The sequence below is a fragment of the Parasteatoda tepidariorum genome, chromosome 2, assembly GCF_043381705.1.
Source record: "Parasteatoda tepidariorum isolate YZ-2023 chromosome 2, CAS_Ptep_4.0, whole genome shotgun sequence".
In the NCBI taxonomy this organism is placed as follows: domain Eukaryota; kingdom Metazoa; phylum Arthropoda; class Arachnida; order Araneae; family Theridiidae; genus Parasteatoda; species Parasteatoda tepidariorum.
In genome coordinates this window covers 61895873-61923376 of record NC_092205.1, presented here as the reverse complement: position 1 = coordinate 61923376, position 27504 = coordinate 61895873, and the positions used below count along the sequence as shown (strand labels likewise).

At 29.8% G+C, this 27504-nt stretch overlaps 1 protein-coding gene across 6 annotated transcripts in view; it reads left to right on the top strand.

Moving 5' to 3' along the window:
- LOC107451346 (latrophilin Cirl) overlaps positions 1–27504 on the top strand; it is a 627655-nt gene that overhangs the window by 71549 nt on the left and 528602 nt on the right. For 5 of the 6 annotated variants that reach the window (XM_071177653.1, XM_043039805.2, XM_071177651.1 and 2 more), the window contains exon 2: positions 21954–21973. The exons of the other annotated variant lie outside the window; for it this stretch is intronic. The gene's annotated coding sequence lies outside the window, so the exon portion shown is untranslated. The remainder of the gene's footprint in view (positions 1–21953; positions 21974–27504) is intronic. 6 annotated transcript variants of the gene reach the window in all.

The following is a 27504-nucleotide window of genomic DNA, read 5'->3' as shown; positions in this document are numbered from 1 at the left end:
TAATATGGAATTTGTAAAATAAATGTATATATTTTTGATTGTTGATGAAACCCATCATTTTGTGTTTTCATCAGTGTTCAGAAGCAGAACAACTATAAGTTTTCTATTTTATCACAAAAATATAAAATGTATGAAGAACAAAAAAAAGAGTAAGAAAATGAGTATAGTCATAGAAAAAGTTAAAATTAACAGCATTTTTATTTTTTAAGTTGTTTATTTTTATTTCTTTTAGAATTCGTTATTTTTTTAGCGAAATGTTTTTTAACCTAACAGAATTCTTTGCCGACTGTTTTCTCTATGAATAAAGAAAATAAAGTAAACATTTAACTGTTGTGAAAAGAATCTTATTTAGTTGTAAAGTACTTCAGTCAAAATATGGGAGCCACGTAAGAGAATTATATATATTAGATCAGAAACACATCATTAAAAGGCAGAATGCTTTGTTTTCAAAACAAAGCAAACGTTGCCACCGGCGGAAAAGAAATACAACCAAAATTTGGGAGCCACGTAAGAGAATTATATATAATAGATTTTTATTTATTTATTTATTTACTTGTAATTTATCCCTTTTTTTTTGGTTTGTGCACCATTTTCGCTCATAATATCATTTACCTTCATTAACGTAAGTAAGTAATGTCATTTGAACTTGGCTTTTCAACAAACACGGCATTCAATCCAAGTTGTCCCTAATCGTAACAGTATATGAAAATTTACTTTTGAAAAAAATCGAAGAGATATTAGCTGTTCTGAAAAGGGATATATCTCAAAGCTGTTAAATCTTAAAAAGTATCTTGCTACCTTAAATAGTAGTAATAGTAAAAATATATAGTTCTACACCACAAATCTCCAAATTTACTTTGCAAACTTTCTCATGATACAAAACCACTACTGCTCACTGTAAAACTTTAGACATAGAGGCATTAGATATTTCAATGTTGAGATTACTGACACTCTCTAAGTTGATAGCGAAAATGGCTTGTTTTGCAAGTTTTAAGTGATATTTCAGAAAATATTTGAGATTTTTTTTTAACGAAATGTCTTATTTTAGCTTTATTTAAGAATACAATCTCCGTTCATTTCGCCAATAGCCACATGTGTTATTTATTTTATTTTTCACCATTCTATTTTCGGCATTTTATTTTTAACCATTTTATTTTTCAACGAAAAACTGAAAGTTATCTGTTATTTTAGAATGAATAAATTCGCCTGTTACAACGTTCTTTTACAATGTTTAACCTTGTCAAAAGTTAAGCTGTTCTCCGAGCAAGGTAAATGCAACCAAATAATTTATTCGATAGATTTTCTTCCCCACCAGATATTTTAATAAATTTTAATTAAATACAATAATATTTTTCCCGCGAAAACGCCAACACTATTTTATTCGTCTATGAAGAACTCAAAATATCGTCTTTGTCAAGTGAGAAGCCAGGCTCCGAACAAGTCAGAATCGAAAAAAAAAGAAATACCTATAACAATTTATTTACCTTAAAGACATAATCGTAGAGTATTATAAGAGCACAGGAAGATTCCTTAACCTATGAATAATCTACCCCAGAAAGTTTCTCATCTGCCAAAATAATAAAATAATAATAATAAAACTCCATAAGAGCGAATACCGTTATACAAATATTTAAAAAGAGTGTTAAGGAATTTCCCTAAATAAAAGCTTGTAAACAAGAAATAAAGGCATCTCGGATTCTTTATTTCCTATTAGAAATTTAAATTTCATTTACTGAAAATTACTATGACTGTGCTTCTCACGTTCGGCTTTTTATTTACATGCAATTGTTACAAATTCTTCAAAAATAGAGATATCATATTGTTTGCTAAACTTCAGAGGCATATTCGTTTGCGAAGGATATTTTCCATCCCCCAAACACTCAGTAGCCGATTCGAATCCCGTCATAACCTTCTATGAATCTTCATGCTGTCCTCCTCGAAATCGGCAACAAGTCAACCTTTCATTTTGTGACGTAGCTTAGTTAACTCTCAATTGATCTTATAGTCAAAAGGCAAATATTTGCCTCAGCTTTGCCGTGAATATAAACAAGCGATTCTGAAACAGGCTAAAATTTCCGTCACTCAAGCATACACAAAGCAGAGATCGTTCAGTTTATTTTTTTTTGTTTTTTTTTTTTTGTTTGTCGTATGCCTGTTTTAGGCAGTGGGGGTGCGATTATTCCTGTGTTTCAGTGGCGCCATCTATGGCCAGAAATTCGACTTCTGCCACGCCATTCACACAGCCACAACCCGTTTATAGGGCGAGTCACATTCACACACAAAGGAGAAAGGACATAGAACACACACAGAGAGAAAGAAACATCCATGTCTTGCCCGAAATTCGAACCCAGAACCTTTCTGATGCAAGGACAGTTCCCTGTCCCCTACACAGGCTGGTCGGCGATCGTTTCGTTACAGAACCTATTAAACCTCTTTCATGGCTTCGGTGATCATCTCAAAATGAGACAAATATTTATATTAAAAACGAAACAATTAAGAGGTTCCACTCTGTTCCAGTTATGTTTTGTGGTATATGTTCTTCCCATTGACAAGGGTTTATAATCCGCTCTATACATTGAGCTAACAAGCCTGCATATATCTGTATAACATTAACTGAAATACAATGGTAAAATGTGTTATTTCATGTACTGGAATTGTTTTGAAAAACCAATAATAAAATGCCATAACCTTATGACCATCCATAAATAACTTAAAATGAAAATTACCTGAATTGTAAATGATTAGAAAAGTGACCAAATTATCATGAGTTATTGATAACCAAACCTATCAAACAATTTAATCAATTGTTAAATCTGACGATAAACAATACTCGCTTTAATTCTTTTTCTGCTAATAGAGTTAGTACTCTTATAGCTCTCACTTCAAGGAAAATATTATGCACTTAGAAAATCCTCCAAAGCTATATATCGACAAGAGAATCCAACTCCATAATGCCAAAAGCATTTCGGGTATTGACTGTCCCCATAATCTGATTGGCCAGAGGGATCGATATGTCGGAGAAAGCACCTGCGTTCTTCCTGAATTGCAGTGGCGGTTAATGCTAGCTGAGTAGCTATTCCAAAACGCCACTAGCTTTTGAGTGTGGGAGAAGGGGGTTGCTTATACAAACGTCGCCGTTAATTACGCCTACAACATTCAGCGATACATAGGTTGGTACCACGAAAGATTTGCGGTTGTTGTAGACATTTCAATGAAACCAGAGAGACTTAGGTCCACAACGCTATTGATTATGTAGTCCAGAGTTAAAATTGAATTCCACGTGTTTAACTGTAGTAGTTAAGGTGTATTGAACATGTGCGAATGAAGTATAGTATAAAAGGGTCTGGGGAAAATATTTTGGTAACTGACCAGGTTCTTTTAATCAGATATTATTTTTTAAACTTAAAATTTAGGGATAAATAATAAAATATATTTTTATAAAATCTACCTTTCAAAGTGAATAAAAAGGAGAAGATATTTTTATTTATGTCATAATTAAAATCAAAAACATAAGGCCATTGCTAGAGAGAGTTAAATAAAATTTCGTACAACAATAGATAAATAATCATTAGTTAAATCAAAAAAGAAAGAAATATTTTCTGATAAAAATCAGCAAAAATTGCAATACTTTTCAGAGGTAATAGAATTTTTCAGAAATGAATAAATAAATAAACATTCTTGGTAAGTTTGTAAATAAAATTTGCCCATTTAATACGATGAATTTTTCAATTCAGTGGTTGCTTTAATGTGATCTGTAGGATGGTATTTTCGAATACAATTAATATTACCAGTATGTCCCGTTTAATACGATGAATTTCAATTCAGTGGTTGCTTTAATGTGGTCTGTAGGATGGTATTTTCGATTACAATTATTATTACCAGTATGTCAAATTATACACACAAAAAAACTACCAATATGTCAAATTTTTACTCCGCAATAGTTGTATTTCTAAAGTCTGCAGTGGAGAGAGGCCCATATGATGTTTTTCACGACAAGTTCAACATTTAATATTTCTTGAACAGTTAATAATTTTTATTAATAATCGAATGTTGTTGTTTTTTTATTTCATGTAACTCCCTGTGTATATTTATTCCCATGTGTATATTTACCTTTATGATTTCAAGTTTTTTACCGTTACCTTTATGATAAGAATTTTTTTTTACGCAGCTGAGCAAAATGTTACGTAAATTTGAATATCCAAAACAGATTTTTTAATATACAAAGAAAAAAACTTGATTGTTGTCGTCTACCCAATAATGTAAATAAAAATACACAATTCTCGTTTGTAAGCTCAATTACGCAACGGATTAAATTGTGTAAGAAAAAAAAATTTAAATTTGAAAATGTAAAATTTTTTATAGAATTATTATGAAAATGGATTAAGAAATTTTATAAAATTATTGTGGAAGTGGGCAATTTTATTAAAGTTGGCATCTTTTCGTTAATTTTCATATTTTGTCGTTTTTCCCGAAAATTTTACACTTAAAATTCATGACTTATAACTATTTAATAACTCTCATTCTGAAATTAAAAGTTATGATTTGATTTTTAACAATTCAAAAAATGTTGTATATTAAAATAAATTATTATTATATCTGATAAATATTATTTCTGAAATTAAGCTTTCTGTGATCAAAGATTAATTTAATGTACTCCAGTAAATGCAGCAGTATACATTCTAGGTCTTGATTAAATCTCTTGAGTTAAGTGTTTTAAATAATGCTTTTAAAATGATGCTATTTTGAGAAAATAATTATTCTCTTAAATTTTTACCAATTAAAGACTAAATGAATAATAATTACCTAAAAATTCAAATAAGTATTTGTTTAAGTGATATTCTCTCGAGTTTTGCTTTTAAATTGCATTTTAGAATTAATTATTTTAAAATTAAATTCCTTGCGTCTTACTTAGAGTAATTTGTAAATAAACAATTATAATTAAGTCTTGAGTTTCAATCTAATGACATTGGTATTTTCATCGAGAGCAGCTAATAGTGAAAAAAAACACCATAATGTTTTCGAGATAAAAAATTTATAAAAAAAACTATATTTTTTTCCCTTAGTCAACAAAAAAGTGTGATGCGCGCTGACATTAATATATACGACAAATAACCTACGAATTTTGGAATACAATACTAACTTTCATATTTTAAGTGACGTTTTCTAAGAAAGTGTATTGCATATTTTTTAAAGGATTTCTAAAGAGTAATAAAATTAATCAAAAATTAATTTACTTAACATTTAAGTGATTAGAAGTGATGTAATAATTCTAATAAAGCACGAAGTCTAATAAAGCGCGAATCACTAACATCAGAAGCGCATGCGCAATTACTTCAAATCTTACGTAACGGGAGCGTATAGAATGTAACGTAAAAGTGCGAATTCATAAACTACTGGTTTATAAAATAGCTTTAAATGTCCTATTCTTTAGAAAGATCTTAAAACAATTGTTAATGTCTTAATGCTACATGTGATTTATGCGATTTGAATTCATTCATCATGCATAATGTTCATAACTTGTTAGAATTCATTTTCTTGAAATGTCGAAGTCAGTTACTCTGTATATAATAAAGCATTTTATATTTTTTGTTCCTTATGCAAATAGAAAGACATTTTTCTATCTAATCTATCACTGTCACTTGAGTTTTAAAAGAACATAACCGCTTTGAAACAATGTATATTTTTATTCTTGAGAAAGGAGTAAATGCGCTATAATGGTTTTTTCATTTTGTGATGATATAGTTATATATATAGTTAGTATAACTGCGGTGATATGATATAGTGAGTATAAAAATTAGAATTTTTTTAATAAACTAAATTTAAACTATTAAACATACATTAAATAAAAAAATTTCTGTGCAAATGTATTTGATTATTACATATAATATTATGAAATTTTGCAATAATTTTAAAATATGAATTAACGTAAATACAGGTTTTTGCATAAACAAATTTGAATTGAGTACTTCCAACTCGATAAGAAGTGAAGTAATTATGTCTAACCAGATTTAAATCAGATTTAACTGGATACTTGAAAGTGACGTCACGCGTATGCTTTGAACCTGATTTGTTTCTGAATCGACGAATGCCACGATTTACCAAGGATGACGTCACTTGTCCAACTGCATGATTTTTATTAAATTTTATGACTATAAATTTTATTAAATTTCAAATAATAACTGTTAAAATTGTCTGATCTTTTTAATATATAGAACACAACATAAGTTTTTCTTATATATTTTCGCATCATTTACGCGCAAATATAAACTTTTTAAAAGAAATCGGTGGAGTAGTTTCAAGAAATAATAATTTAAAGAGAGCTAATTATTTTGATCATTCAAATATTTTTCGTTCATTCTTCAATTTATATATTTATATCTAATATCAGTTATTCCAATTACTGTTCGAAATAAATAAATAAATAAAAGATAAAACATTAAGATTCAAGCAATATTGAATATAGCTGTGATGGCACAAGTGTTAAGACTTTGAGCTGTCATTGTCATCATGAACCTAGGTTCTGTCCCCCGTGGTGGTTTAAGGGTCATTTAGTTTATTTATATAAAAAATTATGCTAAAAATTTGCTCTTTCTCCCCTTCAAGTCTCACATTACCCTTCTAAGTAGCTCACGTTACCCCTTTCACCCTTCAAAACTCATGTGACCATTCAATGTAGCTCACGTTACCCCTTTTACCCTTCAAAACTCGTGTGACCATTCAATGTAGCTCACGTTACCCCTTTCACCCTTCAAAACTTATGGGACCATTCAATGTAGCTCACGTTACCCCTTTCACCCTTCAAAACTCATGCGACCATTCAATGTAGTTCACATTACCCCTTTCTTCCTTCAAAACTCATGGGACCATTCAATGTAACTCACTTAATTCTTTTTTGCCATTCAAATTTCCTATTGCCCTTCAAAGCTCATGTGTTCTTATAGACGAGAAGAACAAATGCTACAGAGAGTTTTTACGAGTAGGTATGAGGGTTAAAGTAGTGCCTTTATGATTCAAATATTTAAACTCCGTGCTCAAAATACGTTTGTCTGCAAGATCTTTTAGATTATTATTTGTTTACTAAATTTTCATTAAATTTATTCAAATGTAGTTTAAACCTTTGCACTGTTACATTTAATGATATTTTCTTGTTATTGAAGCACAATCAGATTTAAATTTGTATTTTTATTCGGAATAAAAGCTTTAAATGCCTTTTTTATTGTATGAGTGAAGAACAAAATACATTAGAAATGAAACTTACCAAAGCTTTCAAGGATTAATAGGATTAAGTTCCGAGAGAAAAATATTTGTACTACTAGTGAAAATTCAAAATTTTAAAATATTTGCGATAGGGATACAAATTAATTATTAGATCGTTTCTGTTCTAAAAACTATCAAAGCTCAAGTCGATAGTTAAATTAAAGTATGCTTACACTTAAGCACGTAAGCTTAGTATTTAACTGAACGAGCATTGTCTGAAACATACGACTTTATGAACATGATAAAATTTTGGTGCTTTAAATAAATTGTTGTTTAATCCTATTCTTTCACTCCAATTAAATGATTTCACAGAAAAAAAATGTGTTTGTATTTTGAAGCATATTTCTTATTATAATGGTTTTTTGCAATTTTCTTATCTAGACGTTATTTATGTAGAAGAAAAAATACTAGGGATTAAGATATTCAATGATTTTGCTTCCTAATTTTAATCATTGTTAATAATACTGTGCAACAATTATTGTTGTTTATGCGAGAAAAAAGTATAATTTTTCATACAAAAAATAATTGCCTTATAATAATTTTTAAGATATCAGTCCCATTCTCTATGTAATGCTTTTGAATAATTGTATTGCTTCTGAATTTATAAATTGTTGTATGTTTTTAAAATATGCAATGAAACAATAACAACACTAGTCTTATTGACAACACTAGCGCATTAATTACGGAATACAGCTACACAATTTTATAGTTAGTAAAATAAATTGTAAATTACTGTAGGCTGCTAGATAATGTTAGGTAATAATAGCAACACTAGCCTATTATTGACAACACTAGTATATTATTAGATTACAGTTGAAATTCTGAATTAAAAATTCCGATTTCAACAACAATAATTTCCTTAAGATAATTATTTAATGGATTAATCACAGTCTCTAGGGAATTATTTTATACAATTCTATTGCCTTTAAAATTGTAAATCACTGCATGCTGTTTCATTATGCGAAGTAACAATAACAACACCAATCTAATACTGACAACCAAGGTATACTACGAATAGAAGTTGCTATAAATGTAGGCCTTGCTGGCAAACATGAGTGCATTATTGAATTACAGTTGAAATTCTAAATTAAAAATTCTAATTTCAACAACGATAATTTTCTTAAGATAATTATTTAATAGATTAATCACAGTCTCTAGGGAATTCTTTTATACAATTCTATTGCCTTTAAAATTGTAAATTACTGCATGCTGTTTCATTATGCAAAGTAACAATAACAACATCAATCTAATACTGGCAACCAAGGCATACTATGAATAGAAATCGCTATAAATGTAGGCCTTGCTGGCAAACATGAGTGCATTATTGAATTACAGTTGAAATTCTAATTTCAACAACAATAATTTCCTTAAGATAATTATTTAATGGATTAATCACAGTCTCTAGGGAATTCTTTTATACAATTCTATTGCCTTAAAAATTGTAAATTACTGCATGCTGTTTCATTATGCGAAGTAACAATAACAACATCAATCTAATACTAGCAACCAAGGCATACTATGAATAGAAGTCGCTGTAAATGTAAGCCTTGCTGGCAACATGAGTGCATTATTGAATTACAGCTGAAATTCTGAATTAAAAATTCTAATTTCAACAACAATAATTGCCTTATTATAATTATTTAAAAGATCGATAGCATTGGTTAGGAAATGCTGTTAAGCAATTTTATTGCATGTAAAATTGTAAATTACTGTATGCTACTACATAATGCTAGGTAATAATGACAACACCAGCCTATTATTGATAATTCAAATTACAGCTGAAATTCCAAATTAACAACTTTAATATCAATGACAATAATTTCCTTATAATAATTATTTAGTGTATTAATCGCATTCGTTACGGAATTCTTTTAAGCAATTCTGCTGCCTTTGAAATTGAATTACTGCACGCTGTTTCGTTATGCAAACTAACAATAACAACATCAATCTGTTACTGGCAACCATGGCATACTACGAATAGAAGTTACTAAAAATTCAGACCTAGCTTGCAGTATTAGTGAATTATTAATTACGACTGAAATTCTAAGCTACTAAATGCTTGTAAATTATGCAATGTAACATCACCTGCTCGTTGTGTAGTACCCATACCCTTAAGCTTCTAACTGCTCTACACAATGTAAAAAAATCTAGAGTTTAGAATGTTTTTTATTCACAATTTCGCTAACATACTATTTTAGCCAAGAGTTACAATCTAACTACATATTTCATTCTTTTTAAAAAAAATTTCATTTCGTATAGATGGAAAGTCGAAATTTTAAAATTGTAATGTAAACCCATGCAGCGCTGGACATGACATTTATATCTTTCACATTTCAAAACACATAAATAAACTAGCAAAAAAAGGAAAGAAAGTGTTCCTATTTTTTTTTTTCAAAATAGTTAAACTTATAAAAATTGTTGAAGGAAAAAAAACAGGTGAATTCTGACAGAGGTTTAAGGCAAAAGAAATCATATTTCATACTTTTTTTATTACTTCCATTTTTCTTCATTTCTGTTTTCTCCCTTTTTTTTCTAAACGATATTCGGAAACCATATCCAGCAGGCTCTTCTTTTGCTAGCAAAAAAGAATAATATTTTCTACCTGTATCGTATATTTTACCTTGGCAGACGATCTTTTCCTCCTGTTCTGAATTTCATTCTTTCTAGCTGCCAGATCTGTTTCATAAACATGCGCATTTATTCGTCCATTTATTTTTGAGGCTTACCCTATACTTTTTTGAGAAGTATGTATTTCCTTAGTATTCTTCCTTTGCCTTTATTTTCCTTTCGGAAATTTTTAAACATAAAAAAGTACTGTAATAATGTTTATTTAAAGCAATATATTTTTTAAAAATATGTAATGCAGTAAATTGTGAATTATGATTGCGAATACAGTGCTAAAACAAAGTTACAATGTCCAAAATAAAATTATTTGTATTATAGCGGTAAAATCAGTGTTACAAGTTTTTTCAGGATTTGATATATTTGATATAGATTTGCGATAATTTCAAAATTTCTTAATGGTTATTATGAATTATGTAATAAAAATTATGTGATAAAAATTAATTAATATTTATAGTTAAATATTTTTGAAAGGATTAAATACATAAATGTTACTATAATAGGGGGAAAGCTTTTTCTTGTTTTTTATGCACTTGAAAAGTTTAATAGATCTGAAAAAAACACCTAACAAATAATTTTAAATAACTTTTGACAGTTTCCCTGATTAAAATTAGGAATTATATTTTCAAACTTACGGATATCCGTCACATTTTGAGGGAAAAAAATAAGAAGTCGTTAAAAAAAGTTTACATTCGGGAAAGGTGTGTGCTTGTGCGTCAAATGTCATAACTTGTCTGTACTAATTCATAAACATATTTAACCCTAATAATTTCTGCAAACCCAATCATTAGATTAAAAGTTATTCGATTGTTTCGTTTTTATTTTGCACTCTGAACACTATTAGCTTTTTGAAGTTGAGCGTGTTTTTATCAGTGCATCGTTTTCTTTTTTTTTTTTTAATTTCATGTACGGTATTGTCTGCAGATTTTTGACACAGCTGTTGTTACTGTTATTCCTACTCCTAGCATTTCCGTTACCCTTTATCACTATTCCTAAAATTTTTGTTACCCACTACATTCATAACATTTAACATTATCTGTTATCACTATTCATATCACTTCCATTTTTAATTATAATCACTCCTATTTGCCAATATTTACTTCGGAAGAATAGAGCTGTTCAGTGTAAAAAAAAATCGCTTTGTTACTCCTGAAACTCATGACAAAAGTGGAAACTCAGACACTGTTTTTAAGTTCAGTGCATCTTTTGATGTGACATGACTCCTACTATTCTGAATATCTGGATTAGTTACTTTCGTATCAAACTCGATATAGGCTGGTACAAAATTCCCTGCCTAAATCTGAATAAAATCGTTCTTTTGAAACTGTGTTTTAACGCATCAAAACATTTCATTTGCAGGGTAGCCAACTTTCTACGCCTTTTGGTAAATTTTTTAGCACTTGCTAAGCTTATTTTTTGGCGTATGGATGTATATATGCGTGCGAAATGAGGTAAACAAAACTTAGTGAATAAAAACGATTGTTTTTTTTCACGTATAATTAGAGAGTTGCATCATATTTAAATATTACTTTCTGTTTGCATTTAAAGAACCTGATGAAAGAATCATAGATATTGTTTCCTGCTGACGATTTTTGTTTGAACAAAAATAAAAATTGTTTGTCCCGCGTTTGATTTGTTAAGACGAGACATTTTCAGTGATCCTACCAAATCCAAAACTCTTGCTATGTGATATAGTTGTTTCTTTTTCAAAAACGAATCTTCTCCATATTCATTGAAATACACCGAAGAGCCATTACATTATGATCACCCTCCATCTATAACAATGGGCTCGCCCAGGTTTCCATGGTTTCTCGCCCAGGAACAATGTTTTCATGGGGCACATTAGGACCCATAATCCTCATAGAACAATCCTTGACGTCTGTAGGCTACTTAAACATAGTTGCAGACCAGGTTCACCCATTCATAGCAACAGTTTTTCTTGCGGGGGGGATGGTGTGTTTACCAACTGGATAATACACCATTTCATAAGGGTCGAATCGTCATGGATGGGGAACATTTCAGTGACTTTCAAGTCATGTCTTGGCCCCCAAATTCACCTGACCTTAATCCAATAGAGCATTTGTGGTCCTACTAGGAAAACCAAATTCGTGCTGCCACGCTATCCCCTCGCAATGTGAGGGAATTGCAGGACCAGTTGGTGAGCGCTTGGTACCAGATTCCTCAGACTACCTATCAGCACCTTGTGGAATCAATACCACGGCGGATGCTAGCAGTTTTAAGGCTAAAGGTGGTCCTACATGTTATTAGCAGGGAGGTCATAGAATTGTGGTTCTTCGGTGTATGTCACCAAGTCAAGGATTTCAGTAAGACTACAAAATTAAAACCTTTTTTTTTTAATAATTCTAAGATATATGTAATAAAAGTTAGAACGATTTAAATTTCTGTCTGACGTGTTTAACCTTCAAAATCTTTTATATTGTTTTGAAGACATATTTGTACAATTTGATAACGAAATAAAACGGAATGATGCGCAAACGCGGATGATTACTCAAATGCTATACCGCAATGGTTTTTTTCTCAACTTACAAAGGAGTCTAGTTCTTTCGCGGTGAGGCTTTTGAAATGTCGGCGAAACTACTAAAAAATCAGAAAGCTTTTGTTTTTAATTGTCGACCACTCCATAAAATATTTTGCAAAAAGCGTAGTAGTAGGTATCAAGCTAGGTAATGTTTGGTGCAAGATAGGATGTGTGGATGAATCCTGTATATTCGAAATTGTCGCAATGAAAACAGAGGAATAGGGAGATCTTTTTGTCATGCTGACGCAAAATAGCGTAATGAAGCAACTGAAATTAAAACAGAAGATTTCTGGAAAGGAAGTAATGGTAAACTATAGTTCTTTATCAAAGTGAAATGTTAAACAGTTTGGGAAACGTAATAGCTTTGCTCTTTTTGTTGAAGTTTCTTATCTTTTTAAATTTATTTCATAGATCGTCCCATAATACGCTTTTATTCTGCTTCTGCATGGTGAAAAACTTAAATTAAACTTGAATAGTTTTGTTTTGTTCACCTCATTTCACAATTTTTTATATTTTTGAATTTATTATTGAAAATATGCTAAATATATTATAAAAACGATCTCAGAGCAAAGTCTTCGTTTTGAAAAATCGTTTCAACCCACAAATAGTAATCCAAAATGCTTACCAAAAATGTCAATTCTTCATTAACGCAAGGAAAAACTTGCAAGAAGAATCGCTGGTGTGCTGAGTGAAGGAACTAGGTTCGAAACCAGCATTAGTTCAATCTTTATCTTTATTCATTTTATTAACCATGTATTTATAGGGGGGGGGATCTTTCTTCAAATGTTATTTTTGTGCCAAACAGACTGAATTTAAATTTAATACCTCAACGAAAATGTTTGTTTGGAATAAAGTTTTTTTTACACTTGATGCCATTTCCTTGTCAGATAAAACTTAAATTAATGTTTAATTAAGTACATTTATAAATTTTTAATGATGTTAAAATTAATGTTTAAGTAATTAAATGAAAAAAACTGAATACCAGCTGAGGAGCAAAACAAAAGAAAATGGCACATTTTAAATTTAATTATAATAGTACAGTCTTCGAAGAATTTTTAAGGAACATTTTTTGAAATATTTAATCAGTTCTGGCAAAGCACTGACCAGTAGTTCAATCAAATTTCTTTTTAAGAAAATCTAAACTTTACAAGATAACTTCTTGTTTTCTTAAGAAAAAGAACTGAAAACTTTAATACTTGTTTCTAAATTCTGAAAGTAATAACATTACCATCGAAGCAGCAGCACATTTGCTTTCGGCAACTAGGCTTGAGCCAAAACTACTTCTCCAAATTCCAGCTGTCGCTTCAAACAAAATAAAAGGACGAAACATCTTTGCGCCCTATTACAAAAAAAAAAAAGAAAACGAAAAAGAACTTATCCCAGGAAATAAACATAAGAGAGTAAATAAAATCAGACAGTAGAAAAAGGCCGGAAAACCTATTCTTCTATCATAGCATGCTTCATTTGCAGAGAAGGATTTTTCTCTCCACTTTTCCAAACGATCCCGCGTTATCAACTTTAACTTCCATCTCATTTTTCGCCATCCTATTACGTAACAGTCTGTTTATGGAATGGAATATCTGAGGCGTCCATTGCATAGTCACGGCCATTTTGTGCCTCTTGTTCATTGCCCGGACGTTGCTTTTTTATTTTTTTTATTCTCCAGTGATGCATATGATGCTGCAGAGAAAGTAACTCAGTATCTTTTTGCATGCATGCAGCTCTATTTTTCCTATTCAAGGTGGGAAAAATAAAAGCACCTATGATTTATTATAGACCTTTTCCTTATAACGTTTGTACATAAATCTTCGCCAGATTATTTGAATCGGACGTTTGGGAATCGTAAAAACCGAGAAGAACATATATTTTAGCCTTACTTTTATACATCTAGACTTGAGTGGGGAATTTTTTCCCCTTATGTACTATAGCTGCTTACATAGACGGAGAAAAATCCCTTTTATGCCTTCTCACAACAAATATCAATTACTTTACTGGAAAAAAAACTGACCGTTGTTTTGAGCGGCGAGAAACATTTTACCTTTGGAGATTTTTTTCACAAAACAAACCTGTTTAAGTTTAAATCACTTTAAAAAATTGTCAACTGTTCAGAAATTATTGTAGAGATAATTTATAGAATTGATTCTCATATGCTTACGAAAAATAACGTAAAGCGTAAGAATATCTACCATTACCTCATTGAGTGAAAAATTGAGCTAAAAGACCATGCATGAGAACGCACATAACCAAAAATATATCAATGAGATACAACTGGATGATACATTCATTCCTGTAGTTCTCCTGAGACCAAATATGCTGATGTGCAACTTGATGGTACAATTGTAGAGTTGCAGAAACTTCTCTGAGTGTGATGTGCTTACTTTCTCTTCGGAACTAGATTGAACAGTTTGTTCTTGAATGAATGATATTATTATTTCCTCTACTTGTATATCTTTGTATGGATTATGATGCTTACACAAAACCACGTTTTGTCGGTTTGATTTGCTTTGATTGCAGATATAGAGATAACGGTGTGCTGTATATTGATGGCACAACATTGTTGAGTAGTGCTGTTTGATCCTAAATATTCCGTTTAGTATTAATCATGGATGCCTTTTTATGCCTAGAATACTCGTGCAGCTTGGCAGTGTCATGGATTTGTAAAGAAGGGCTGCAAAGAGCACTACTGTGCAGCAATCCAGAGTAATGCTTCTTGATCTTCAATGTCCCATTTAATATCAGTCATGGATGCCTTCACGCATAGAATACTAGGGGCAGAACGGCAGTGTGATGCCATTGTGGAAAAGAGCTGTTTGATCTTCAATATTCCATTTAATATTGCTCAAGGATATTGCTACTTCCTCTTCATACCTAGAATTCACTTGCAGTACGGCAATGTGACGGCCTCACATGCACACAATCTTTGTTTATTTCAGCGAAAACACACAACTGCTTCAATATTTGGTTTACTTTTATACCTATATGCGTTTTTTACAGTAAATTTTGTCTACTTTACTTATTCATTGAGTTCGGAGGGCATTTAATTCTAAATTTAAACATTGAAATTAAGAAAAATCTCCAAAGAGTTTTGATTTATGTTCACATAATTGAAACTACTGAACCCGTGAATATGCGTCTCATACATTCAAGCACTCGATATTGGCTGTCGTGTAAGAGATATGGAAGTATGAGCAGTGATTAGCTTGAAATATTTTCCAGACGTGAATAGCATATCAGCATTGTTCTGTGTAAAAAACAATTCCTCAATAACAAAATTTATATAACAGAAAAAAAATATTTAATATAAAATTTAGTAATGTACGTAATTGAAAAAAATCGTATCGCGAGTTAATATCTTCATAAATAAGACGATACAACCCACTATAAAAATAATATTTTGCAATATAATATGAGATGATTGGCATTTTAAAGGTGTAAGGACAAATACGAACAATAGTTTTATTTATCTCATAAAGATGAACAACGTATGGTGAAACAACGCTCATATCAATGATTCGGACAAAAGTTTGATTAATACCAGGTGCAAATTAATCATACTAATAGTGTAAAATATTATAGTTTATACGCCTACAAGTGTAAAGTAAGAAGTTTATTAAGTATAATTCGTAAATTAAAGTTGTAAAAATATCAAACATATAGTGTGAAGTGTTTAAAGTTATAGTAAGATGTATTCAAATTTACAGTGTAACAAATTCAGATATGGAGTACAAAGAATTCAAGTGTAAGTGTGAGTGTCACCAAGTCTAAATTATCAAATTTACTGTGTAAACCATTAAATTGTAAGTCATCGAATTTATAGTGTAAATATTAAAGTTTATCATGATACCAAGGATAAGGAATCCAATTAAGAATCTATAAAATTAAAATTGAAGTTCGCATGATTCAGAGTATCGAAATTGCAACCTAAAGTATTCGAACTGACGTTTACATAACATCGAATATAAAATTATGAATTTAAAGTATAAGTACTCTACTAATAATTTCATAACCCAAGTATAAGATCTATGTTTTCCTTTTGTGCGTGTATTATTTCATAGGACTAAATATTACTCATGAAAACTGTTTTATAACATTTCTTGTCTATTGTAATACCTTTTCTGAAGTGTTTGAAATATCTTACCTAATCAGTTTCCTCTTGAGTGAAAAATTTTATCAGTGAAGATTTAGCTAATGTAAATTTCGGGACAATAGCTGTTTCAGCATGTCGCAGCTAGTTGTACGCCTTTTGTATCGATATCAATTCAATCTAGTACATGTAAGCTGCTTGCTGAAACTAAAGAGAATGAAGAAGCTTTCTGGAACAGATTCACTTCATTCCCTCGTAAGCCAATTACAAGATTATCTTCGTCTGTCTATTTGAGAATAATTGATCGCAACTTAATCAAGTTTATTTTGGTAAGATGATAGATAGCTTAAAGTCGCACCATTGCTGTTCTAAAATAACTGGAAGTGAAAATGGCTGAAATAATTAGTATTTTTAATTCCGATAATGTTCATTTTGATGAAAATACTTTGTATGACTGAAAAATACATAAAAAAAAAGACATTAGTTCATAATAATTAAATTTACTATTAGAAATAATATTAAGTGAAACATTAGAAAAAGCTATGAACACATTAGTATTAATTAGTGCCCATCATAAATGTGAATATTTTATTTATAAAACAAAGACTTTTTTTAAGGAATTTAACTTTTAACGGTATTTCATGCAAAATGTAGACGCGAGATTCAGGTTTAAAGTACGTCATCAACTGACGTTTTCAATTGACTATTTTTGCCCCCCTTGAAGCCGTAAACATAAAGCTTGTTATTAAGCCCGTTTTAAAAACCTCTAATTTTAAAGAAGTAATATTAATTGGTGTTGTCATCAGGAAAAAAAATATTTTTTTGAAACCAAAACTAATTTAAATTTGCAGTAGAACAGAAATAAGCACACTTTTCAATCACAAACTAGAAATACGCACCAATTTCTATATTTCAGGTGGGCAGAAGAAGACAGCTGTCGACATCAGCTGATCCTTACCTCGCGGGGATTGTGATATTATATACCTCATACATAACTGTTCTAAAATAACCTTACCGATTAAAATTTTTATTATGTTGAATTTTACTTATACATTAATTGGTAGTTTCAAGTAAACAAATATTTATATTTTATTTCGATAGTTCAGTTAAATGATGTTAATTTAGATATTCCGTTTGTCACAAATCAATGGCAATTATTACATTTCTTTTTGATGACAGTAACTGCAACCCAAAAATAAGTCTCCTGAAATTGCAAAAAAAGAATGGCAGTAACTCTTGAAGCGTGTGAAAAATGACGTCACTCATGGGCACGCGCGTACGAAATCAAAGTCCAACTAGAAAAATGAGAAAAACTGATATCCCCTTCATATTCATTAATCTTATCTTCAATTCATCGCGAAGAGGGGTATAGGAGGAGAGGGTAGTCTCAGGTGCATAGAATCAGAGTTTCAATTTCTTCCCGTCCAATTTCTTTGAATGAAATATATTTCACTTGATGAGCTCATTTTTCTCTCACACTTTCGATATCGAATGCTTTGAAAATCGCGGTAGTATCGAATTACTCTTCTGAGGTACTATATCTGTATTTTTCCCATACAATGAATAAATGGAAATTTCAGCGATTTCTTATCTGTATGGGGATGGAAGAACTTTGGAGAGTGTATGGGTAATATATTTATTCAAATGCAAGAATTCTGGGACTGGAGCTTTGAGCGTTTTCTTTGAAAGTACCTTTCGACAAATAAAAGTATACATATGTAGAAATAGAATCGAAGGAAAAATTTAAGAATTGGGCGAATCTTCGAATATCTAATAATATACATAAATAAGAATATAATGGAATAAAGAATTTAAAAATCTGAGAGCAGTAGGAAAATTCGGGCAATTAAAATTATACAAATGCAAACATGGAGTAAAAAAAAATAAGAATAGATAGAACATTTGGGAAACTATACGTGCAGAAATAGAATGAGGCAAAACAAAATAGAAGGAATTGCGAATACCTAAAAATGTAGAAGATAAAAATCGAAGAATAAGATAGTAATTTAAATATTTAAGAACTAGAGATGCACCGGGTGCCCAGCAGTTGCCTAATACCTGCCCAGAACTTTGTTACCCGGTTATTACTCGAAACCGGTAAAAGAGTTTCATTACACAGTACCCTGACCCAGTTTCTTAGCATCAAGATCTGGCCAATTTTACCGGTAACTATTGCCGGGTAATATTTATTTATGTTCGGCACGTATGCAAAATTTTAGGACCCTACTAGAAATATACAAATGTAAAAATAAAAGAGAAAACATAGTAGTGAGAAATTTGAAAATCCAAAGAAAGATTTGTTAATTAAAATTGTACTTAATGTAGAAACAGTTTAGGAAGAATAATTTATGAATGACAAAAAGCTTTTACTTTTTAAAAATATATGAAGATAATACAAAAAAAGGAATAAAGAAATCAAATCAGAGAGTATTTTTGGAGAATTCAATTGTACATTTGTAGAAGGAAAAGTATTGAATAGAAGAAAAAATGCTAAAATAGTGAAAACTTCCGGGTAACTCAAAAATATACAAATAAAGTCTACATCCAAAAGCATATATGCATATAAAGGTATACATATGCAGAAATAGATTGTATGGTAAGAGATTGAAGGAACTTCAGTACAACTGAGAATGTAGAAATAGATCATAAAAAGCATTTCAAATTTATGAGGAATCTTTGAATATATGTACAAAGACATATACAAAAATAGAAAGGAAAAGAAATTAAAAATAGAAAAAAACATTCTGACAGCTAAAAATATACATGTGTTAAAATGGGAAAAAAGGCTAAGATCAATAGTTACCAAAATCAAGAATCAAATCAACTTTAGGATAGCTTAAAATATGTACATGTATAATTAAATTAGAAAAACACGTAGAATAAGGTATACATTTTTAGGTTTATTATATAATCAATTAGTTTTTTTTCACTTTCTAAGTTTGTAAGCTATTTTGTAAAGAAATGTTATAAGAAGAATTGCTGAAAAAAATGTATAAAATTTAAACTGCTAATAATTTGAAATATCTTTTAACATGTTTTCCCTTTTTTCGACATGAAAACATATCACCAACGCTACTCTTCAAACACAATAGCTACTTCCAAAAAAACAACAGCTTGCAATAGTTATAAATGATATAAGATTTTTGTCCTATAAGAATAAGACAAAAAAGCAATGATAGTCAAAATCAAGAATCAAATAAACTTTAAGACAGCTTAAAACATCCATTTGCAGAATTAAATTAGAAAAACATGTAGAATAAGTTATACATGTTTCGGTTTATTGTTTAATCAATTAGGTTTTTTAAACAATCTGAGTTTGTAAACCTACTTCTTAAGAAAATGTTATAAGAAGAATTGCCGAAAATTTTTCATAAAATTTAAACTGCTAATAATTTTGATTATCTTTTATCACGTTTTCCCTTTTTAAGACATGAAAACATATCACCAACACTACTCTTCAAACACAATAGCCACTTCCAATAAACAACAGCTCGTAATAGTTATAATAGTTTTCAAAATTAAATTGCCTTTTATGCACTTTAATAACTTCACCCTTTACGTAAGACTTAGAAACAACAAGTCGGGAGGAATTTTATTTCTTGAGAGGCCATTGTCCCTTTCGAACATGTACGTGCCACATGAGCGTCGTGACTTCCTTAGAAAAAAGAAATAAACAATACCGTAGAAAGAGAAAGTGTTAAAGTATGTTTCCTTTTGTGTCTTTAAGTGATACATAAGTTTCATTATTTATTTCATTCAGGGCGTTATATACACGAACCCATTCAAGTTTGGGCAATCATAATATGCATTTAACAAGCAGTTAAGGATATTGTTTTAATTTTCTGTGAAGCGTTAAATGCACTTTTGCGTGTCATTTATATGCTTGTTTACAGATGAAAAATAATTATGAAAAATAACTTGTATGTATTAGTAATTATCTGTAGCACGCTCTGACAATGTAGCGAAGGAATTGTTTAAATCAACGTTTAGTTTTAAACACTTTCTAATTTAGAGATAATCATGTATTTCGTTGAGGGGTTTTGGAGACTAATTTTGTTTATTTTGCACTCTTGTTTACATAAACGTACGGTCGTAAATTTGATATAAAATTATTTGGAGCCTGTTTACTTATTTTATGATCAGAAATTCGATAGATGTGTTTGCACTCTATTGCTTTACATATACATAATACAAATTTACTTGAAATGTTTAGAGCCGGTTTACTAATTCTCATTCACTTACTATCAGAAATTTAATAAAAGTGTATTATTAGTTTATTTATTAGTTTACATATACATACTACAGATTTAGTTAAAATCATTAGAGCCAGTTTACAAAATCTTCTACACTTATGATCCGAAATTCGATAGAAGTATTTTCACTCTATTTATTAGTTAATATATAAATATCAAAAATTTAGTTTAAATGTTTAGAACCGGTTTACTAAATCTCATACACTTATGATCAGAAATTTGATAGAAGTTTTTGCCCTCTATTAATTTACACGTACATATCACAAATTTAATTGAAATATTTAGAGCCGGTTTACTAAATCTCCTTCATTTATGATCTGAAATTATATATAAAAGTGTGTTATTAGTTTATTTATTAATTTACAGATATATATATATATTGCAAATTTAATTGAAATCATTAAAGCCGGTTTGCAAAAACTCTTACACTTATGATCAGAAATTTGATTGAAATATTTTAAATCTATAGCAAATACTAAAATTTAATTCAAATGTTTAGAAACGGTTTACTAAATCCTATCTACAATACGCAGAATTAAGAGTGAAAACCCTGAATAACTTTTGATTTAATGGTCAGATTTTGACGTGTTGGGTCTCAATATCATTAGTACGAGAGCCTCACCTTAAATATGCTATATAATTAGTGGCGACGAGGTTTTAAGTTACAAAATCAGGCTCAAAAACGTACTTTGACTGAATAAACCAGAATTATTTTCCCCGGATTCGGATTCTTTACCCTCAAAATGTAGAATATAGGAATTTTGAGGGTAAATATAGTCCCAATATTTTGTCCCCGGAAAGTATAGTCCCAATATTTTGATCGAAAATTTGGACTCTTTAATGCTATTTTCACTATCATTTACGCAAATCAGTTAGCAGATTTTATGAAAAGCCCTTGACCATTAAGATTGAATCCTACCTAGTACCTGAAAATCCAATCATTAAATCAAAAGTTACTTGGGGAGTTAGCTTTTTTTTTCTTTTTTTTTTTTTTTTCTCATTGTTGTCTGCCAAAAAAAAATCGTTTATGAACAAACGGCCTATCTAAGAACTTTAATAATATTTAAAAAAAATCATTTATCGTCACATTTTATTTTTCAAAAATTATAAATTTGTGCTCTTGAAATAGATTATTGTTATATTTGCTTTCTCTTTTTTTTATTCTCATGTAATTAATTATACACAATCTTTTTTTCAGATTATTCTGTTGGATCATTCGTAAGTAATTTAATATTTAATTTTTTTGTAAATGAATGAAAAATATATGAAATAAAATTAGGTTTATAATCACTTATAGATATTTAAAAAAATATTATAAAAATATTGATGAATATTAAAAATTAATCAAATGTTCAATATTTATAATTAAGAAGCACAAAAATATTCAAAATAATTCGCAAGTATTGAAAAGTCTAAATGAAATTGTCTACGAATTTTAAAAAAACTATGATAGATGGACCTGGATGATGGATTATTTAAGTTGAACCTTTGACATTATGAAATGACGTAATTAATGATGTAACTATCGAAAATATTTTTATAAGTACTTTTTTAGTCCAACAAAAATTCTCACCAGAATATGGTAATATTTACCTTGTTCCCGTCTCTATGTGAACACAAGCTCAGTAATTTTTACCGAAGAGCTTTGGCAAGGATTTTGAAAAAATTTGAAATAACATATAGTTTTATATTATGTAACAAAATTTGGTAAATGTGGTAAAATTTGATATCATGATACCTTAGCACGGCATAAAAACCATTTATTGGGTGAAATTTACTTTTCAGTTTTGCATTTGTTACTAAATATGTGGTAATAAGAACTATAATTTTGAAAACCAGAATTTCTTGTAAACCGTTACCATATGGACGGAAAAATTACCAAATGAATGGTTTAAATACCGTTTTTCAGAATTGTGGTTTTTATTATTTTTTTTTACCAGAAATGTCAATACCATACAGTACAGTAATTTTTTTCTTATTACTCGTTAATTTAATTTTGTCATCCCTATTAATAGTTAAATATCTTTCTAAAAAAGCTGTCCGAATCAAATTTTTTTTATTATTGTAATAATATTTGTTTCAAAAATGCAAAGAAATTTTAAAATAGCCTAATTTATCTTCACATTATGTTCAGATTACAACTTTTAAATTTATATGTTTGGAAATAAAGTAAATAGCAGTCGTTAGTTTAATTTTAAAAATTATACATCAATGTTTAAAAACAGAATAATTGCATCTTTCGTCAACTTTGATGGTAGAATTCCCCAGTGATAAAAGTGGTCTATAAACTGAAATAATTACTGAGAATCATGTTTTAACACTTAAAAAAATAAAAACCCAAGTCGGAATAATGTTCAAAATAATTTATTAGTTTCCATTATACTTATAGTTCAATAAATAAAGTTCTAATAAATAATCTTAACTTTCAAATATTGTGTAGCGTAAAATGTTTCATTTTGCATTGCTAAACATAACAGTTCATATTTAAATAGATACATAAATTCCCTTTAAATATGAATTATTCACGCATTCCTATAAATTTTCCTTAACTTTCTATCAATATCGCATTACTTTATAAATATTCATAGACTTGTGTAGTTAAATCCGAGGATAAATAGTTCGTTTCGTTTAAACAGCTACTATTAAGAATGCATGATGAAGTTTCATAACTAATGGTTTATGAACACCGTTTAATTCAAGGAATGAATGCGAAAATCAATATTTGTCATTTCAAATAGTCTTTTCAGGAATGCAATTTTATAAAAATATTGATTTGTATTTTAATAGAAAACATTATATATGGTAATCAAAATAAGTGTTGTTTTGTATAAGATGTAAGATGAAGAAAAATTGCAGCAGTTAAATATATGGCAAAATTATTATAAGGGGAAAAAATTACTTAAAACTAGTTACTGAAATAAATTTCAAATGCAAGCGTTTATATTTTCTTGCTCATGTTTCAGATATGTTATGTGAATATAAAATGTAACATATTAACATATATATAACATATTAACATACTGAAATATATATCTAAACATATTATAGCAATAAAAAGAGGACGATATTCTCGTAATAAAACAAAAGAAAATGTTTTACGTTATTCCGTAGTATTTAATCGTACACTCTAAACAATTCCGGATCAAACTACGGTATCTGCACTAAAGATATATTTTACCCAAGAATCTAATTTTACCGGAGCATGTTATGAAATAAAAAACTGATATACCGTAATTTTTACAGTAATAGTCACAGTAAAATCACTGACACTCTAATTAAATATTATTGTAAAAATTACGGTATAAAAGGGTTTTACGTTGAAATGGATTTTACGGTAAAAACAGATGTAACAGTAAAATGGATTTTACGGATGATACACCCAAAGTGCCGGTACTTTATGCCGTAATTTTATCCCGAGTTTCTTTTACAGCGTACTAGGAACATTGCGTAGTCTTGGGTCACGTGTTTTGCTTTCTCGGAACAGATTTGAGTAGTTTTAAATCTCCACATTTATTTAGCTTGAGTTTTTTTCCTTTTTTTTTCTTTTGTGTACTGAAATTTTTATATTTTCAAAACTATTTTGAATAAAATCAATTTATGAGAAATTTTCTTAATACGAGAAAATCTTTTTAAAACTTAAGATTAGAGCTATATTTTTAAGAATATAAGATTAGGACATTATTATTATGTTCAATGCGCAAAAAACAAACAAACAGACTGCAGTGAATAACTTTTGTTCTAATGATCGGATTTTCACGCTCTAGATCTCAATCTTAATGGCTCAAGGGGTTGACCTCAAATATGGTAATTAATAAGTGCAGACGATATTTTAAGTGACGAAATCAGACACAAAAAGGTACCTTCTGTGAATAAACATACTTTTTTTTTCGACGGATTATGATTCCTTACACCCGAAATATAGGGGATAGAAGTATTCTGGGAAATATGGTCCCAACAATTTGTTCAAGAGAGCGCCTCCTAAGTTTGGGCCCCTTAATGTTAATTTTACTTTTTGCATAGTTTGCCCATATCTCGAGAACTTTTTAAGCGAATTGAAAAATTCTTAGACACAATTGTAAAATTAGTTTATCCAAGAATAATTCCATGCAAGCAATAACATTAAAAAACCTGAAAATTTCGAAAACCGTTGAAAAATTTCAGAAAAACCAAGAAATGTGTTCTAATATGAGATGGTACGAAGACATAAAGATAATCTCTAATTACCTATTATTCTTGGACTAAGGTTATTAATAAGCAGTTTTGTGGCGGAAAATAATACTTAAAAAAAGTATTCACTTAAACTAAAAATAATGTGCAGTGACGAAAGTAAAAAAACTCAACAATGTATCAGTTTTCAAACACCATCCACGTTCGCAAATACAGTCGATAGAATTCTGTTCAGTTTTCTGCCCTCTCAATGTTGTCTTCACACACCTTTGCAAGTGGTTTAAATTGTGTTTTGTTATTTAAATTGTGTTTTGTGATTTAAATTTCGTTTTGAGTCCTCCTTCAATTTCCTTCCACTGAAATAAGGAACTATCGCATATTACTATCGCTCCTTTCCTTGATAAAAATACTTTACAAATTTTTAGTTTTCTATAAAGAAATATCGCTGGTTCAAAATTAAAACGACACTTCTGAAAACATGATAAGTGTTGTTTGAATGAGAAGTGAGTGCGGAAGTGTCGTTTTAATTTTGTACATGCGATATTTTTTTATATGAATAAAAGTGAAAAAGGTTCTATAAAAAAGTGTATGTTAATAATATTGTCGTAATATTTACAATGTTTCATAGAAAGTGTTCAAAGTTAAACCACATAACTTGTGAACCACGATATGGTGCAAATATGCTATAAACTTAGTGCTGAAATGAATATTATTTCCGTCAAGTAGCAGCCAAGGTATAGTATCATTAAGATTAGTAAGTTAAGTTAAGTTTAGTAACCACATCGCTCAGCCTTTTAAGGTTACAAAGAACTTGAAAGAAAATATGATTCAGCAGGTTCCAATTTTCGAACAATGAACAAAGTTAATTGCACCAAAAATGAAATTTAATATTCTTCAAAAACATTTTTAATGAAGTTAATATACATTTAAAAAAATATATGTCGCTCAAAAATAAGAAATTTTTATATAGACAGTGGATTGAATGTTTTATAAATAAGTATCTACAAGCAATATTGCTTTTTCATTTCTCGTTACAGACAATACTCTTACCCTATTAACCCTATATAATACTCTCACCCTATTAAAATTGGGGAAAACAACCCTTTAGGGCATAACATAATATACATACATAAGTTTGATATAAAATGCATAGAGAAAAGATTTTTCATAACATTATTTTTCCCTTCAAGATATTCATGGTAGAGAATTTAGCTTCAGAATTTTCAAAAAGCCATCAGGACGGCTTACAATACAAAAACCTTTTTTTTCCCTGGGAAAATTCCAAATTGAGGAAATTTACCCTCACTACAGTTTGTTATGCAATACACACTATACAATCTCCCCTATTTGCAAAAACGTGCCGTTTAAGTTATGAGGGTACTTTTCTCTGCAGAATTCTCCATCTCATTTGCAGTATCGATTTCGGCCAGAGAGAGCCCCCTTCATGTGTTCGAATATTCTATCCCAGTGGTCAATAGCTCTTGTGCTTCTCGAAATTTCGTTCCAAAATTTTCTTAAGAAAATCCAAGATGAGAACTGTTTGTGCAACAAATATTATCTTGAAGATGGAGTCTTGGTGGAGGGATGATTTGGGGGGTGGTGTGGAAGGAAATATTCTTAATGGAGACTTTTCTTCGCTACCTAATGAGATTTCTCGAGCCGAACGAGCTTCGAGATTTTGAGTGGGTGCTTCGAGTGTATGTGTGCGTGTGAGTATTTTATTTGGTGGAAACTGATGTCAGAATCTTTGGGTAGGGGAGGTTTCAGATTTTGTGAGTAGTCGTGATTTTGCAGCACGTAGTTTTAGAAAACTGTTAAGTTAGCGGAATGTTCGCTTTTCGTGAAAGGGGTACAGTTTTAATGGTGATAATATCGAGATGGTTATTTGATGCAGAGGTAATTGATTTTAATTTTTAAGCACTCGGAAAGTTATTAAAGCTTGGTTTACCTAATATCAGAACAAATAATTTCTAAATTTTCATGAGTTGTTAAGTTTAATTTTTTTACTGACTAGGGAAATTTAGTAATTACTCAGCTTTATTAAATAAATGCTAATTTCAATTGCAATACTTTTTTTTCGTGTAGTCAATAAATAATTTCTTATTAATTATTTAATGAAACTCAAAAGTCTTGCTTAAAATCGATTAGGCATTTTCCCATTCTTGACAGCAGTAGCACAATACCCTGTTTGTATTGTTAGGTTTCTGTTTTGGCTGTTACAACTGTTACTGCTTGTTATGACCAATTGCATTATCCCATATTGACACCATCGAGTGTTTGAAACAGACATTCTCGGAAAGCTTTTTGATCTCATTGAAAATGTTTAAATTGCATTTAGACAAATCTGGATTATACGGTGTGTGGCTTGTTTAAATTGCATTTAGACAGATCTGGATTATACGGAGTGTGACTTGTTTAAATTGCATTTAGACAGATCTGGATTATACGGTGTGTGGCTTGTTTGAATTGCATTTAGACAGATCTGGATTATACCGTGTGTGGCTTGTTTAAATTGCATCTAGACAGATCTGGATTATACAGTGTGTGGCTTGTTTAAATTGCATTTAGACAGATCTGGATTA